Source organism: Mastigoproctus giganteus, chromosome 2, assembly GCF_048544385.1.
Source record: "Mastigoproctus giganteus isolate SK-2022 chromosome 2, ASM4854438v1, whole genome shotgun sequence".
Classification (NCBI taxonomy): domain Eukaryota; kingdom Metazoa; phylum Arthropoda; class Arachnida; order Uropygi; family Thelyphonidae; genus Mastigoproctus; species Mastigoproctus giganteus.
Genome location: NC_143576.1, coordinates 258,569,651 through 258,586,223, shown reverse-complemented (window position 1 = coordinate 258,586,223; position 16,573 = coordinate 258,569,651).

Below are 16,573 nucleotides of genomic sequence, written 5' to 3'. Positions count from 1 at the left end.
CCCACACGTCTAAATTTAAACATGTCAAATTAACCGCGATCTCCAGTTTTTGACTTTTCCAACTTCAGCGGTCCCCTACGTTTGTTTGTTTTTTTTTTAGGTCCTTGCTACTGAAATCTCAGGAAATTAGGTGGCAGGACCTGCCAGAGTAAATAATTATAATAATGGTCTACCTGGTCTGCCTCCATGGGGGCAGAGTGGGGCAACGTTGGGTCCCATTAGGGGCTAAATGACCAGAGGAACAACGGTAAACGACACTGCATATATACAAAATCCCTACACCTTTAAACCTTTGGCATTGACAGCGTTGTTTCACACCCGCAAAGTATACTACGCGGAGATGGGGGAAACCCCTGGTGCCGGTTGACACTATACACACACACTACACTCTACCACCTCCGCGATAGAGTGACCCATGTGTCGAGCACCCACTATCATCCCTCTTTCAAAGTCTGTTAATTCATGACGTTTATCCATACTGACATGTAATTACGTCTACGTGAATGCAGTGATGCAGTGTAACTGGCGAGAGGGATGACAGTGTCGCGTCGCTCAGGAACCAAGTATTCCATAAATTCTGTCCTTTCAGTGTATAATACTTTCGTAAGTAGTGTACGTACTTGTTGTATAAATTGATGATCGTCTGTTGTTTGTAGCCTAACAAGTCTTCTTAAATCATTTCAAGATGTGCAAAATCAAAAAAATAAATAAAATAAAATACATAAATAAATAAAAATAAATTAATTAAATAATACACTGTATTATCCTGTATTTCTGTAAAAACCTTGAGTCTAGGTGCCTTATGAAGCCCTTAGTGACCCCTAGCATTCGGAAGTTAAAAATATAAGAGCATGGGAAGAAAGAGCAGAAATTTAAAAAAAAGAGAGAGAGACAGACATTTATTTGAAAAAAAAAAAATAAATAAGAATTCTTATTTAACGCTGTTTATGTATATGCCGAGAAAATATTAATACACAAAGTAAAAGAGAAATGTTTCTTTATTAAGGAAGCCAAAAAACTGAAGGGCAAAAAAAAGTAAAATACAGCTGAGCTAATAACGAGTGTATCCTCTCTCTTTGTTAGATCTGAGCTAAAAAAAAATGCACATGACCTCTTTAAAAGTGACCCCTAGCAAGTGAAAACTTGATGACGTGTATCATCAAGTTTTCACTTAAATCGAGGAAGGACGGTAAATACAGTACCTTGCACAACCTACCCCAGTTTTTCGTTGTGAGGAGCACATTATTCAGCTGGCGATATATGCGAAACCGTGGTGTAGCGAGTCTCATTATTCCAAGAGGGCCCTATATCAAATAGATTTACACTAATAATATCCATAATAAATCGCACTCAAAAGGTATAAGGTTTTACCTATGAACTATTTCGGATTTTCCAGCCCCTGCAGTATGCAACTTGGCTTGTAAACACACCACATAATACATGCAAAACCTGTGCACTATTATCAAAGCAGAGAAGGCAAATATCACTGAAACAAAAATCGTAATAAATACGTATACATTTTTCTACCCGGGATTTGTTCATAAATTAAGAATTTAAGATTCAAAGTATACAATTTGTACGACTGCAAGGTTAGCCATTAAAATGTAACCCTGTTTGTAAGGATTAAAATACAACCAGTTTTTCCATACAGTACAAAAAATGTTATACAGAATTTAATTAAAAGTACAGTATTACAGAATGTGATGGGGGTGTTCTTGCTCGTGTACGCATGCATTCGCTATTTTTAATGATGTAATTCTACGAAGACCATGTACATCAATGGTGCAAAAGCGGTACTCAGTTTTGTGTAATTTCATTTGGTACAGGCTTGTTTGGACTGGTATTGCTGAATGTCTCTCGGCATTGCAAAAGAATCGTATTACTCCACGGGATAATAAATGTTGAGTTGGCGCTCAGATACCAGCTTTTGTAATTGTTCTTGTTAGTTTTAAGTTGTATTAGCTTCTAAGGCCGTGTTGCACCGGTACATTTTGTTTGTACTCTCCTAACTTCAAGACTATGTTCACACACACACACACACACACACACACGATCCCCAAGCTCGTCCGTCAGTGCTTAATCCCCCATTAAACCAACGATACTAAGTAACCAATAAAAATTAAAGATCCTTCACTCCTGTTTAATTTTATTGGTTAGTTGAGGGATTAAGCCCTGTCGGATCCACTTCAGTGCACTATGTAATCTTGACATGCACACATCATCTTATAAAGCCTCATTGAGGAAAGAACCCTCGGAGATCGGCACAGCTTTTATACTTGTACTTATACATAGGGTAGGACACGTCTATAGGATGGGATACATATAATGTATAAATTTTTTTGTATATTTTAACATTCTTAACCAGTTTATTTTAATTCATTTTAGGTATGTCATAAGCTATTGCCATAGTTACCTCAATTAGACATCACTGACCAACGGATTGCTGGACAAACGGCATAAACCGCATAACTAGTTGTGGGTTGCTTGGGGCCCACGGCCAAGGGAAAGTCTACTGGGTAATTTCTTTGTCTCAGTGATCCGATTTACTGCTGTGTTCTGTCTTACATAATAAATAGGTAATATCCTCTTTTATGCTATATTTTTTTTCTTAACAAAGGTCACAGCTGAATCACGTCAGTTAGGTGTTAGATAATTCATCGTACCACTGTTCAGTACATGATAATTCGCTGTTCCAACTCATAGGCTGGTTGGAAAGTGGGTATGCGTATATTATCTTCAGCATGACTGTCCGTCCATATTGTAATAACTTTACAATATTGGCGGACAGTCATGTTGAAGACAATAGGCACATGATCAACTAATCCATGCTGCAATTCCAGAACCTCGTTCAATGATAACCGGAGGCCCAGATTCACAGTTGGATTTGAGTTGACCATTCTGTGGTGGAGGGACAAGATTTATATTAGCCCGATTTCAATGAAATTTGGTAGAGCTTAACAAATCTTTCTAAATGAACCAATATAAAATTTCGTTAAAATTCATCCAGTGGATGGATGGGAACGGACTGACAAAAAAATAATTATTGCCGAATTTGTATTGCTCAAAGAGAGTACGACATCACGATCCTTCAAAGTCACAGGGTTCATGATGCTAAGAATCTAGAAAAAAGTCTCTTAAAATTCCCGTGACTCTTAAAAACCCATTACTAAATATTAAATAAATATCTCTGCCTTTCCTCTATCCATAAACAGGTATCCTCAAGATAGAATACTTCTTTTTACCGTAAGTACGGTGAGGACTATTTCCTTGGCTAAAACTGGTAGTTGACACGTTTGCCAGTTACCGAAGCCATAATTTTGAAACACTCGCAGACATGAAAGTGTCATCGTTACTATATAAGAACAGAAGCGAATGGTCAGCGGAGAGAGGAGTGAAAATCAGGAGTGTGAGAGTGTACAGCGAATCCCGCAGAGAGCGCGAGAAGGTATCATCGTGAGTGGAGTGGAGTCGGAGATACGCAAAACCCAGAAACATCCATACTACCAATTATCTCTATTTGTGTAAGTCTCTTTTAATTAGGAAGTTGAACTTATTAATATCATGCACTCCTATTGGTATCGGTACTACATTGTAAAACAGAGTAGTAAGTGAAATTAGAGAATGGGAAGGGGCAAACCTTTGAATATTAATTATGTCTCAATGAATAAGGAGATATGTGAATCTACAATTGTGTTTGATGCGGGACAGATGTAATACTTTACTTAGGTTTCATTAGACGTTCTCTGGTGTAAAAATTTAAATATTCCAGAAATAATTGTATATTTTTAATGTAGTCGATCTCCATCTGAACGTTGTGAATAAGCAATACGAAATTTGAATTCTGACCGAAATATTTTGGAAATCACCAACGAAATCTATGCCATTAAAACCCGAGAACGAATGCTCAGGTTGCAAATAAAGATAGAGTATGATATCTCACAACCACTGCAATCGGGGAAGGAATTGCTAGGGAGACTTAATCACAGTTAAACTACCCCCCCCCGTGGTAATTAGTAATCATCAGTTGTGTGATCACTAGCTTTTAGCCTGAACTAGCGCAACATACTGAAGTGTTATTCCATGTTTTAATAAATAAATAAATTTTTTGTTCATACTCCAGAACAACCACATAAGGTCAGAGGAGTTCACAAGATAGAGAAAATACAAGAACGTTCTACCGTATTTAGTAGTCATATGATCGCGACCCACGGTAATGTCTGAAGGAGTTAGAGTGACATTTACTGTGGAACTGTTACTGGCGACAGTTGGTTGGTTGTTGTAGGATTTTAGGCGCATCAGAATTACCATATTGCTGTTTGCTGGATGAAAAATCCGAGTTTCTGGGAGAAAAAACCATGCTATCCTCGCCTGAGACTGGCTAACTCAGCCGCGTTGTGAAAAAGGCCCATAAAAATTCCTCACGTCAGCAACGGGACTCAGTTCTTTTTTCACCAGGTGTGGGGAGGGCGGCGATTGTACCAATTGTGCTACTCACGAGAGCGCTTTTTAATTGACTAATCTTTGTAAAAAATAATGAAATAAAATAAAAATAAATGCACGCGAAGCTGCAAAATTATCTTTTATAATTTGAAAGGTAATTATTGTCTTTTCGCCTTGTTTTTGAATATTGTAAACTAATCTTTATTATTTACTTTATTAACATTTTAATTTATTTAATATATTAACTTGTATTATTTATTTTTTATCGGCATGAAAATGGATGCTTATTTTTCCCGATATTAGCGACACCTGTGTATAAAACGGGAACAAAGCAACAAGTGTTTTTGCTAGTATATTTCGCTCTTATTTTGGTTTTTGATTTGTGGTTTTCTTCTTTCTGATCACAAGGCATTTTCTGTGGGCACATCTCTGCTTCTTGTTCTTTTTCCTGGAAGTTGTACTACCAGCACAAAATTGTCTGGTCCTCTTCATGTATTTCAACTCGACGAACGAGATACCGCAAAATGTGCTCATCTTTTATCCTACACACTCTCTCTCTCTCTCTCTGTTTCACTTTCTGATGGTCTTGCGGAAAAGAAAGCAGACAGCTGTTCCAGTGACCCTGTGACAGCACCATACGTGAGTGCTTGGCTTGTTAAACAACTTTACTGCAGAAGTCCTTTCAGCGCTTATAATTACGCCGCTCTTCGTTTGGTGATGGGGCAACCGGAGGACAACGAACTGCCGTTGAAGATCTCTGTTACAAATATGGAAGTTTGGGGAAGTGGGCCACTCGTCGGTCATGTAAGTCACTTTAAATGCACGTGCTACCCGATGATCAGATCGCATCGTATACTTTGAAAACCTGCGGCCTCCCTGCTTCAGGTTGTAGGTCACACGATGAACTGGTATAAAATATGTCAAATAACTTACCTCCGTTTTCAGTTTCCTTTATTTAATGTTTTATATTGGCACTAAACCGTGGGCTCATCGTTCCTCTTCGTTGTGTTTATTGCCCGAGACTGCTGCGGTGGACAAAGATTATCGTTTTTTTTTTTTCAGGTAGGAAATAGAATTATGATTTATATTTGCTACAGAAAATGTCTTAACGAATTTTGTTTTTGAAATACTGTATAATGTTATTTGAAAAATATTTCAGTTATCTTTCCGAATTAATAATTTCATTTTCATTGGCCTTTTTCTGGTCCACTACAGAACCACTGATCTCCTCATCCTCCTATACAGGAGCAGGGCGGGATATTGGTCAAAAGTCCCCCAGGGGTGGACTCTGTGTGCAGTATCATCACGTTACTCTGAGATACTTAAAGTATCCGAGAACAACGTTATTACCCGAAAACATGAAAGCGAAACGAATGATGGCTTTAATGGTTGTGACCAACTGTCAGAAGCAAGAAGAGCTGATGTACAGGTGTTTATATATTATTCACCTGACTACGAAGCTCGATTAATTATTTAATAGGTATCTTAAAATGGTTTTCTGCAGTTATAAAAGCAACTCAATGAGTTTTTTCTCATGCGGTTGGCAGCCTTCATTCCAGCAAGTATTGTGATAATACAGCATTAAAATGGCGACAGTGCAGGAGGAAACAGTGCTTGTTGTGGCTGTGGGATACCAAATCTCCAGTGACTAAAGAGACGTTTTCAACGGGAAGTCCAGAAAAATCCACCCACAGAACAATCAGTGAGGCGATGGTTGAAATAGTTTTAAGGAAGTGACAGTGAAAGATAGAAAGGACCTGGTACCCCTAGTGTATCATTAGATTATAGTTTCGGAAATTGAGAAAATGTTTACCCGAAGTCCTACAGAATCTATTCGCCTGGCAAACTTGCAGCTCCAAATACCGCGAGCAAAATTGCACATGGTGGTTTGCAAGAGATTGAAACTTTATGCTTACAAAGTGCAATCGTCCAGGAAATTAAGCCTCATGACAAACCTCGAGAGGAATTCACTGTTCACATTCTCAACCTTATAGACCAAAATGAGCACTTTCTAGAAAATGTCATTTTCAGTGATGAAACGACGTTCCACCTGTCTGATAAAGTTAACAGACACGCTTGTCGCATATGGGGATCTGAAAATTCTCACGCAGTTCGTGAACACGAACGTGATACTGTACACGTGAAGGTAAACCCGTGGTGTGCACTGTCCTTCAGCCAGGTGATTAGGCATTTTTCTTCCACGAAAACACTGTGAACTCCGAAGATTACCTAGATATGCTCGAATTGATAAAACACCTGTGGCTGGAAGGTGCAGTCACACGTGTTTTATTAGAAAGATGGGATACCACCATATTGGAACAGTGTTAAAACAGCTGATCGAACAGGCAGTGACTTCCATTTCTCAAGAGATGCTTCTGACTACTTGGAAAGAAATCAGCTACCGTCTTGACATTCTACGTGCTATAAAAGGTGCCCATGTGGAGATTTACCGAAGTGCGGTTTTGTAATAAGAAATTCTTTGAGTTGCTTTGATAACTGCAATAAACCATAGAAAAGCCAGAGATAACTGCAGCAAATCAGAGTTTAAGATACCTGTTTATGCGAATAAATAAAATAAAATATAAATGCATAGCAGCAATAGTAAATAAATGAAATTAGTTATATAAAAATTACAGAAATAATACAATGCGATAAGAAAAAGTGTGAGGTCCATTTCGAACTTCTTCATACAAAGTGAGCATTGGCAAATCCCATGTAGAAAACAGTACATTCCGAATTGGCCTTGTGAGCAGCTGAAGAGGATTTCTGTTTGTAGAGTAAATCAGACCAGTTTCTCGAATCTTCTGTACTGCATCAGAATTGAACCACGGATAAGGTTTCAGCCAGGATTTGTTTTCTGTATTTCTTTTCAAAACATATTTTACTTAAGTCTATCTGAAAGTCTTTAATATCTGGCACATTTTTCATAAAAATCATTATTTTACAACCCGGAAATGCAGGGGCGGTACGAATCAGCTAAGAAGAAGATTAAAGAATTATACAAGGTCATCGAAAAAGGTGTCCGCGATTTCCCTTTTAATTATCTTCGGAAATATTTGATCGATTGCTGTGATCGTAGCAGCAAACAGTGTAGTAACTCACTAGGTTTTATTTGACCTCAACAACGACCTTGGCTACGTCGTGAGTGTGCGCAGACTGAGTCCTACGCGCACCGCCTCAGTCAGTGTCAGTAAGATGGCCACCGGCGTCGGTATTGACGTTGCACTGTTATGACAGATTAAATTCAGCGTACCACAACACACACTGCGCTTTCTGTTGCACTGTAGCCATCTTACTGACACTGACTGAGCGGTGCGCGTAGGAGTCAGCCTGCGCACACTCCCGGCGCAGCAAGGTCAAATAAAAAGGGCAAGTTGCGGTGTCAAATAAAACTTAGTGAGTTTCCACACTGTTTGCTGCTACGATCACAGCAATCTATCAAATATTTCCGAAGATAATTAAAAGGGAAATCATGGACATCTTTTTCGATGATCCCTCTATATAGGAGCGAGTTATAACAGTGCACCCTCGTGGGTAGCATAGTTGATGGAAACCGCCGTCCTCCCCACACTGGGTGGAAAAGACTTTGGGCCTTTTTGGCTTAGTTAGTCAGTCTACTGCGAAGATGGCATGGTTTTTCCTCCCGGAAACTCGGGTTTTTCGTTGAGCACACAGAAAATCGACCGTAGAACACAATCAATTTACAGACAGTATACACAGAGCAATATGGCCTTAGTCACTGATGCTCTTAAAACCCAACTACAAAAACAACAACAACAAAAGTGCTCCGGGAAATCATTTATATTTAATTATCATGTTGCAATCCACGCAAAAGTCACATTTCCCTTTTTTGTGATATCTCTTTGAGTGAGCTCCTCTTGCAATTACTGGCTACGTGACTGGTCGTCAGTGGGGAAAACTACAACCAAACAAACAAACAAAACAAACAAAAAAAAACTGCTGATATACGGCGCTTTTTTTTGGTTTGGTTTCGGTTTTTTTTGTCGCACGAGCAGCTAAGGCAATAAAGCGCCAAGTCCAATGCGAGTAGGTGACCAGTTTGAGATCATTTAGAACATAGAGCAAAGAGAGATAGAAAGCATTCAGTATGGGTGCGCAACTGGAAAAATGCACGCTTCATTAAACCTACGGTCAATCTCTTCCATAATGGAGATCTACTGAAGAAACCGAACAATACATTTAATTCCCCATATTAAATCGTTTGCGGTCATTATACACTGTGCTGCCACTTTATTAGGTACACCTACCTACTAGAAGGCTAAAGGAGGTGTTGAGCCTCTATAGCCTTCAAAACAGCCCGAATTCTTCTAGACATGGATTCAACAAGATGCTGAAAACGTTGTGCAGCAATGGAGTACCATGCAGAATGAGTGTGTCATTTGATTCCACGGAGGTGTAGGCCTGCAGCGAACAGCCCTTTCCAGCTCATCCAAAGATGTTCAATAAGATTGAGATCCGAGGGACTGAGCGGGCCACTGCAGCAAAGAAAAGTCATTGTCGTGTTCCTGGAACCATTCCATAGTGATTCGGGCTTTGTGCATCGGCGCATTATCCTGCTGGAAGTAACCATCTGACTGAGGATAAACTGTCAACATGAACGGATGCACTTGGTCAGCATCGATGTTTAGGTATCATGTGGCATTAAGACGTGAATCTATGGGTATCAATGGACCCAACGTGTGCCAAGAAAACATTCCCCACACCATAACACTGCCCCACTACCTTTCACAGCAGTCTTCAGACATGACGGGCCCATGGATTCATGTTGTTTTCGCCAAATTCTGAGCCTTCCATCAACATGATGCACCAGGAACTTCGACTCGTCAGACCAAGCAACTGTTTTCTAATCCTCGATAGTTCAGTGGTGGTGTTGCTGTGCCCACAGGAGGCGTGCTCTCTTGTTCTTCATTGATAACAAAGGTACGCGATGTGGCCCTCTGCTGTTGTAGCCCATTCACGACAGAGTGCGACTAGTGGTCTGTTGCGATATTTTGTTCTGCGCACCAAAGTTGTATTCTGACGTGATGTGCGACATTGTGGCCCATCTCTTTGCTTGCACAATTCTAGCCATCCTCCTCTGACCTCTCTGGTCAACAAGTGATTTTCTTCCACAGGAGTGCCGTTGAGAGGATGTCTTCTGTTCGTTACACCATTCTTGATACACCCTTGAACTGTGGTGCGTGAAAAGTTCAGAAGAACTGCCGTTTCAGAGATGCTTTGTCCAGCACGTCTTACACCTACTACCATGCCACGTTCGAAGTCCGTTAGATCACCCCTTTTCCTCATTCTTGCTACGGTTTGTATGCTTAACTGATACTAGAAAGGATGTTCTGCTGCATTTATATCCACAACTGTGGTCATGTGACTTGCAACGGTGTGGGACAACAATTTGTGTGCACAGCAGCGGTGTACCTAATAAAGTGGCAGCATAGTGTAATTAGTCATACAGCTCGTCAGCGGTATCAAAAGTTGTAATTGTGGCAAAAACAAAACTTTGCGGTTTTGTTATTTCTCCACTACAAGGCATTATTAAAGTCCAACTGTCATATAAACTGATAAAGACTGCGCATACTTCGTTGTGATTATTCCCGAAGCACATTCATTATTCTCTCTGATACCGTACTTAGTGTACTAAGCATGCATTTAAAATTGGCACTAGATAATGACAATATTTTCTGTGACTTCGTTTACTGTCTTTTGTTTACATTTAACAAACCGAGCTGTTATTTACATTTGTAACATTTTGTTACAAACAGGGCCGTGCAAATGTGGGATGCATTGGATGCGCCGCACCGGGGCCCCCGATCTTGGGGCCCTCAATCGAGGGGGTCATAAAAATCTCAACATAAATAAACGAGGCCCCTTAACCCTTTTTGCATCCGGGCCCCCTAGTATCTTTGCACTGACCTGGTTAAAAATATTTTAGAACAGTAACATTTGGTTGCAATAAACGTTTATAATGACCAAAAGATTACATTTGTAATTTTTCGATCATTATAAACGTTTACAGATGTAAATCAGTTCAGTTATTTGTGCTTAATATTCATTGAAATGTGTTCTCTTAAACTGTTCTCGCTCCTGACCACTCGGGAAATCCGAGTGGTCAGGAACGAGAATGCAGTAGCACACGCTCTTTGAGTAGATCGACCATATTTAGCAGTCAGGGGTTCAAGCCCATGACTGCTAAATACGGTCGATCTGCCAACCCGCACTGGACCAGTGTGGCTGATTATAGTCCATTTCCCTCAACACGAATCATTGAGGAGGCTTCTATCCTGCAGTGGATTGATAATGGCTGCAGTTTACCGTTACCTTATAGAAAACCAATTTCAGGGGTTCTCTAAAAAAAAAAGTGCAAGGCATGTAATTACTGTGACACGTTATGAATAATACCCACAAAGAAAATGACTCGTTCAAAGTCTTCATAAAATACGAATTTTATTCTCACTGGAAGAAGAGATAAGAACCAGGGGGACACAAATATAAAATCTTAGGCACGACGGAAGGCTGGATCTCATGAAGTTTAACTTTCGGGCAACGTGTTATAAATTACTGAAATAAATTGCCTGCCAAGTGACCAAGGAAGAGAGTTTGGTTAAGTTCAAAGCAAAATTAGATAATCGATTTTTAGGGATGGAAAAAGTATGAGCGCTTATTTATTTATTTGCAGATGCAGATAAAGTTTACTTCCTTGCATCATTTAGCAATAATAATAATAATACATCAGAAGCTAGCAAGGAAATACTAGTTGATCAAAGAAAGTGTACCGTATTATAAGCACGAACCGCAGGCAGTACTAGAGACCCCAACTCACAAGCTGTACTGGGACCGCGCCATAATAACGGACAAGACAATCCTGCACAACAGACCGGACATAACCCTTGTGGACAAGAAGGAAAAGCCACCTATCTGATTGACATAGCAGTGCCCAACACTGGAGATCAAAGAGATGTGGCATATGCAACAAGTAACGACCATCCTGATCATCGTATCAACCACCGGTATGGTGCCAAAGACCCATAACAGCCTAGCAGCAATAGGTCCCAGAGAACACCTACAAGGACCTCCAGAAAATCGCAATCGTGAACATCTGTAGGATAGTCAGAGAGTTCCTCGACGAACGATAACTCAAGACATAACAACCACCCGTGTACTTGGTAGCAATACCTGTCACGGGATGGAATCCCCAGTCAGGGAGAAAAAAGTAGAACCTGTTTTTTAAATATGCGTAGTTCAATCAGTCTTATTAAGAACTGTTATTTACGCACCATATTATTGACTGAATCGTGACTGTTATTGAATCACTGATTAACTGGTATGAAACAAATTTTATACCAGTTTATGGTGCTTCTTATTACTTACAGTTTTTGAATTTTAAAAATACAGAATAATAAAAAAAAAAGGCAATTGGTTAGCTGATAAAATAATCGAACAATATCTTAACATAAATACAACATTTTATAAATATTAAAATTAGAAAATAAATACAAAATTAGTTTTGTCGTGTTAGCTTGACTTTCCTGCAGGAAATTTCAAAAAAAAAAAAAAGTCTAGAACCGTGGTCGCGTAACCACTGCAGTAGTTCAGGGTAACAGGAAAAAAATATTTTCCACCATAATAAAAATGATCACTGGCTGAAGTACGATATTAGTTTCCCTAGTGTGTGAGACTTGTGCCACTTTAAGACCATAATCAAATTCTCAATACAGTTCTTTCACTGTACAGCAATAACCACAGGTTTTTATCTTTCTAACCAGTTCCTGCCTACTCAGATGCAGCAAACACAGAACAGAACCGGGACGCAGAACTCTCCACTTTATTCGAAATAAAAATTATAGACATCAGCGCTTACCGGACACATCATTCACTCACAACTAATGACAACCTCCGTGTACCAACCCAAATTCTGTTGAACACCACGTCTTCCGTGTTCCAGATTTTAAATGGTTTAATTCCACTCCCTGCGTAACCAATCCTTCTTTGAGCCTTGTAAGAAATAGCCCTTCCCCACTGATCAGCAGAATTGCATTCTTGCACGGCCATATTCAAGTAATCTGAAATCGCGACACTGCGTTATACCACGGTGCTGCCAAATTGTTAACAAGAGGCTCGCCCCAGAAATATTTCTGCTAAGAGTCATCCCCGGTTAAAATTGTCTGTTACGTTTTATCAGACTAATTTCTTAATAAGAGAGCAGATAATTCCCAAAAATTTAACAAGGGACTCGTGTCATCCCCAGATCGCCCCCTCCCCCTCCAGCATGCCCTTGCATTAGACCTTCAGAGTAGAAAAGAAGATTCAGTGAAGACTAAGGTTCTTTTCATATCAGTATTAAAATGCAAAACCATCCAAGGGAGCTAATCCCTCTTTAAAACTACTTATTCAACCCCGGGGGCTCACATCTGGTGAGTATGGGCTTGGCACACCCAGGGTCCTGAGCTGGATACCATCATTCTTCTCTTTCTTGGTGATTTCCCTCTACTTCTCTCTCTCTCTCTCTCTCTTAGGGTACCTCGGGAAATTTTTTTTTTTTTTTTTTTTTTGGCTGGTGTAGCATAAGCCTCAGGCTTCCTTACACCATATAGCTAATAATAATAATAATAATAATAATAATAATAATAATAAATAATCCTCTTATTTTGCAAAATTTGGTGATAATTGTTCCGGAAATTGATTTCATCACCTTAGAAAAAGAAAATGTCTTCCCATAATTCAGTTTACCCTACCCTTTTAAGGCCTTCACTCCAATCAGATTCGCAAATTCCTAGTTTAGAAACTTTGTAATTTACAGGGGGTTTCTTCCTGTAGGAATACTCCTTTGCACCCACAACAAATTTTATTGTCTTCCTTTGTAACTTTTCAAAAAAACTGTTTTCTTTCTTGAAATGAGGCTTCCAGTCCTCTACACAGTATTCAAGATTTGATTCTGATTAGAACTGGACAACGACAACGGCCATTATACCTATTCCTCGTTTTACTTTTAATCGCTTAACATTTTCATAATTAATATTTATTTTTCAGGAAAGCAATGCACTCTATAATTTAATTGCCTAGAAATTTCATATTTTTTAAATTACATACCTAGGCATTTTAATAATGAAGTGCAATTGAAAATATGCATGGATTTCTATAGATGCTTAAAATTTAACACTGTGGTTGGCTGTAGTAGTGTGGTTTCGTGTGTGATTAAAGCGCTTGCGTATTGCAGGTCCGAATCCGTATACCGCCAAAAAAAAAAAAAAAAAAAAAAAAAAATCACTGCCTATTGTTAACTGAAAGTTTTTACATCGGCTTCCACAAAAAAAAAAAAAGAAAAAAAGTTGAAGTTGCAAAACCACTTACCATTAGTTGGCTACATCGGATTACAAAACTAATTTTTTCGTTTTTAAGACGTACAAATAGTTTATAAATAATTCCAGTTGTCCATTTAATGTCATCCATGTCTGCGCGGTAGCACGGTGGTTATGATCACTGTTCTCCCCCATACCGGGTGGAGCCTAGATTCGAATACGGTCAATGACAAGAGAAACTTTTATGGGCTTTTTTCATTCCGTGGCTGAGTTAGTTGGTCTGATGCGTTGATAGCAAGGTCTTCCCCTGAAAAGTCTGGTTTTCCGTCCAGCAAAAGGCAAATCGAACAAGAACACACGCAATTTATGGACATAATACAAATGGGGGTGATAAGATTGTTCTTAGGTGCCCCTATTATGACAGTTTTATTTTTTAATCTCATTAATGCTCTCAAATTAGGCCAAAATTTTGATTGCCTGTTTGATTGCCTGTTTTTTTCTTTATTCTATATAAACCAGTCGTTCCTAATGTGGGCGAAAGCGCTCTCCCGGTGGGATTACCTAGGTAGAATCTCTAAGATTCAATAGGACGGAGGGGTGCGCTGTATGAGATGGACCCTGCGAGTGCGTTGATCACTTATTTACGATTAAAGCTAGAGCCTAAGCCCTAGGGCGAGCGCCTTCCTCGCTTCATATTTAAGGTTTTACTGCTCTTATCTCTTTCAATGCTGTTTCCTTTGGTCACTTTGTACTTACGATTCGGAGTTAATAGTAATAGTAATCGAGGCATGTGATGCAAGAAAGCAAGCGCATGAGCTTATGTAGCATCCGCCATGAAAGAAAAAAAAATAAATAAGTAATTTCATAATCCATTCCCTCTAAAAGTTTGTCCAGTTCCTCCTTGAATTTATTTAAGCTAAGCTATCAACTTGCACAAGTTATCACAAGATAGCCAATTACATCTGTGGTAGGTGAAGGTTTGTGCATGTTTGGTAAGTACATGTACTTACCAAAGTGTGACTATAAACCAGACAAAGGAACACTGATCAAGCCCATCCATTGCATTAAGAATTTATTGAACAGTGAAGTAGTTACCAAATGTTGTATCTAAGATTCTTGCTAAATGACTATCATACTTTGAAAAGCGGTATCTCTGGATCAGGTTAATCAATTTCGTTGAATTAATTAATTAAACTAAAAAGTTTTAATTCGATTTTGAATAAATGTGCAGTTAATTGTTTTTAATTTTATTTTTTTATTGTGTTATTATCTTCTTTAGTGGTTGTGGAAGCCGCTAGTTTGAATAATGCTTTTATAGGGTAGGGTAGGAACGCCTGGGACGAGTTTATGAAATCAAGGGGACGGTAGCCAAAAAAAGTTTGGGAACCACTGACATTAACGCTTTTAATGAATATTAATTACTGAATTTTACCTAATTAATATTAACTTTTAATGAATTATTATATAGAAACGACAAAATAAAAATATAGAGAATCAATTATATCATTTCAAATGAGAATATTTCAATTATTCTGTAAAAGTTATTATTATTTTTTTAATATTAATGACAAAAAATATATTACATAGATTTGTGAATTGTCTTTGCCAATGTTTCAAAGTAATTTATTAAACATATATAGCCAAAGGCAGGGAGCTGAACTGATAAAATGGACAGGAGTGGTTTTTCCACATTGAGTTTTTAATATAATAAAAATTTTTAAAAATTAAGACGAATGAGGTAGCAGTATACATGTACTCTAAATTTCATTCAATCAAAAGGGACTATGAAGCCCAATAAGTCTTATTATTATAATAATCTTAAATTATAGGAGAACACCTCATACCTTTTTAGTAGGACTGTTAATCTCTCAATACTCAATCGCGAATGATTATAATATGAACCCCCCCGTGCATAATCATATATAAATCAAATTAAAATAGCTATTAATTAAAATAATCATGCCTTCAACTCATATCACGTCAAGAGAATCGGAAAGACGCGCCCACCAATCTCCAAAAACCAACCAACCAACATCACATGTCATCACATGATGGCATGCGATTGAGTGTTGAGAGATTAACAGTCCTACTAAAAATATATGAGGTGTTCTCCTATAATTTAAGATCTAAATTTCATATATTCTGCAGTCAATTCTACCTGGAGGAAAAAACCAACCCTCTGCCTGAGATCGAATAACTCAGTCGCATTATGAAAAAAGTCCATAAAAATTTCTCGCGCCATTAATGGGTTTCAAATCCCGGCCTTTTCCACCTGGTGTAGGGAGCACAGTTATTATATCCAAGATGACAGTTATTATACTAGCTCTCGCACTACTTGCGAGAGCTAGTGCAAGAAAGTCACAGGCTTTTTGTGCACTGGCCAAAAGAACTGTCCACTGGTCTAAATATCTTTCCCCGTAATTCAAATTTATGATCCCTACTTCTGAAATTCTTTATAACACTGAAAATTTCGCATTCCTTCTTTTTACTATCCCCTCGCTTAGCCTTATAATTGTCAATCAGGGCTCTCTATGGCTGATTGACAAGCTCTGTATCCCACATATTCAAAGTCTTTCCACATACTCGAAATTTAAAAAAAATTAAGTCGAATGAGGTATCAGTATACTGCTGCCCTTTTGCAGATTTTACTAAGTGGGTTGTCCATCTTTAGACCATTCTTGAAAGAGGCCGAATATGAGCAACACTTTATCTCTCATCTGGGAATACCAAAGCGAAACAGTCTGGAAAAGCTACTGATCCATGTAATACATGAACGAGGAGTTTTTCTATAACTCAAAAAATCAAATCGTGATATTTTTCTA